This window comes from Phalangium opilio, unplaced genomic scaffold, assembly GCF_054372755.1.
Source record: "Phalangium opilio isolate 3A_F unplaced genomic scaffold, DU_Popi_V2 ptg000032l_1, whole genome shotgun sequence".
Lineage (NCBI taxonomy): Eukaryota > Metazoa > Arthropoda > Arachnida > Opiliones > Phalangiidae > Phalangium > Phalangium opilio.
The window spans coordinates 2,848,164-2,850,814 of record NW_028324159.1 but is presented as its reverse complement, the minus strand read 5'-3'; the positions used below and the strand labels follow the sequence as shown (position 1 = coordinate 2,850,814).

The 2,651-nt window shown below is 31.7% G+C and overlaps 1 long non-coding RNA gene across 2 annotated transcripts; it reads left to right on the top strand.

Annotated features, from left to right (window-relative positions):
• Positions 1–286: 286 nt before the first annotated feature.
• Positions 287–930, top strand: LOC149685281 (uncharacterized). Of its 2 annotated transcripts, none has more exons than XR_016383986.1 (3): positions 287–369; positions 458–542; positions 713–930. It is a non-coding gene; the product is annotated as an uncharacterized LOC149685281 (long non-coding RNA). The 2 variants fall into 2 exon arrangements; XR_016383985.1 differs by lacking the exon at positions 287–369 and adding an exon at positions 375–393.
• The last annotated feature ends 1,721 nt before the right edge of the window (positions 931–2,651 follow it).

Below are 2,651 nucleotides of genomic sequence, written 5' to 3'. Positions count from 1 at the left end.
CCCCGACGCCCGCCACTGGATGCTGTCGAATATATATTGTATCGCGCTAGAGGAGGAGAGACAGTTGCTTGCAATTTTTTTTGCAATTTATAATTATTATATATCTTTTTAATCCTAGGCAAGATTAGATTTCTACTTGGGAACTTAAACATTACAATTAATATTATCATATTAATCAAAAAATAAATTAAGGTTCTCCCCGACAGAAGGCGCGCTAAGTAGAGAGAATTTTCTAATTTCACCAATGATATCGTTTTGAAGACTCGTCTGCTTAAAAGTTAGGCAGGTTGATTTACTAATAAAATTAAATGTATTAACAAAATGAAACTCGAGTCAGCGTTTTAAAACTATAACTAGTTTGGGACGGAGGTACTATTGCTCACTATTTGTTTGGCAAGTTTAAAATTAAATGATCACTTAACGGAACTGACATAAAATAATAGGTAGATTTTTGCAGAATTAAATTGCAGATTCTTTGCAAAATTAACTAATCATTTTGGCAGTTTCCGCTCTCGCTGGGTTCATCTACTAATAACAGTTACGTAAGTGATAATTATAAAAATAAAATCAACAATCTCATAAAATCAACAACTCAAAATATAAAATGAAATGTATGATCAAAATGAATCTAATTTCAATCAACGACAAACGGAATCAACGTGTTCATCTCTCCATCCACGGAAATATGAAATTTCTACATGAAACATGAAAGTGCTATCAACCTAACAATTTTTAGAAATGTAATTTTAATCAGTGAAACATACTCATTTAAAGTTAACTAATTATAAGTCGCTAATTTGATTATTATATTTAAAAAAAATTATATTATTTAAGTAATAAATTTAACGATGGTGTTGATAGTACCAATAGAGTATTCAAGGATTGATTACGTTAATATCAACATATCAAACAAAAAGTATTTAATTATAATTTGGAATTTCAATTTAAATTTATACAGTTTTTTAAATGCCCATTGAGATTCAGAGTCTGTCACTGAATGTTGAAGATCTCCAGTCTCTGCCAAGTGATTTAAATTGTCAGACCCTCTCTGTGGGAAAGGGGGAATTAAATTAACGAGACTTACAAACTGACATCATCCTTAAATTAAATAAGGATTATAAATGAAAATTTAAATCAAGGTATTGAAGGTTTAATTAACGTTACTTTGAAAGTATCAAATTAAAAATTTACAACTTAAGCTCATCAATAAAAAGAACATTAAGATAATTATTAATAGGCATAAACAATCATCAATAAAAAGAACATTAAGATAAATATTAATAGGCATAAACAATCATCAATAAAAAGAACATTAAGATAATTATTAAAAGGCATGGACAATTTACAACTTAAGCTCATTAATAAAAAGAACATTAAGATAATTATTAATAAGCCTTTCCTATTATGGGGGTAGTAAAACTGTACCAGTCCAGAAAGAACATACAATTTTGTTTAAGAATGGACTAGCAAAATTTTACTATTTTGTCTTCCTTAAACTTTGTATTCTTGCAGCTCTGTTGCCAAGAGTTTTTTGTTAGTTTGGCAACCTAGGCCATCGTCACCAAAGCAATGTTTTTTCCTAACCTCAGGCTCATACGCCGAAGTGTGTACCTTATTCTAATGTTAGGAAAGGATTTTAAAATATCCATGTGGTGGCATAACTAGTTAAATATCAGCAACAGTTGAAAAACCTTCGCCTAACTAACAAGGTCTGCTACAGTATAAGGTACAATTCGTTCAGTAATATAAATCGGTTACATAATAATAAAAATATAAATTTAAATAAGATTTGCAAACGCTTCAGAAACTCCCGTTACTCGGACCCCGAGTCCCCGTCTCCCCGTCCCCGATACACTAAAGACCGAGGCTTAAACCTCGTAGCTCGCGGCCATCTTTATTGTTTACATCATGGGCTCGTCACTACAGGGTAGGAAATAAGACAGGTTTACAAGTCCCAAACCAGTTTATTAATTGCTCGGACCAGTTTATTTATTCCAAAAGTTGGGGTCAGTGGTATCAGGGAGCACTTTATTAATTAGGGTTTTTGGAAAAAATAGACGGTGGGACCAGTTTATAAATTCGGGGTTCCTTTTTAGAATTTTTCTAGCTCAACACATTTTCTACCAATTCTACTCCTAGGTAGTTAGTACTCCTTGGCTACAACTTCCCTACAAAAGTTTTGTATTCTATTGACTATTGATCTTGTCTAGCGTCAATACTCTAGAATGAGTCTCTTGTAGTCGACAGCCTAGACCGTAGCCAGTACTAGTTGTCAGTAGTCGTATTTCTCAGTAGTGTATGGTCACATAATCACATTACAAGATTTTGATCTGGCTTACTGATAGCGAGAGAAGATATTGCCGCCGAATTTATGGAAAATGCAATAAGGAATAAGGCTAGTTCAGAAAAGGATTAAGAACTTCAAATATCATTAGACATGTTGATTGATATTTAGTGGCAACTAGTTGAAAAATTGTGATAAGAAATAAAAGTTAACTGTTATGGATTGTTATATGTTACTTTTTCCTACAGTAAAAAATTCAAATTCAATTAGAATTTTCAGCTTCTTTACTTTTGTGTCTTTACGTGCTTTTTATTCTCACCATTTTAGAAATTTAATTTATAGTGGGACCGGTAAAATAATAATTAAT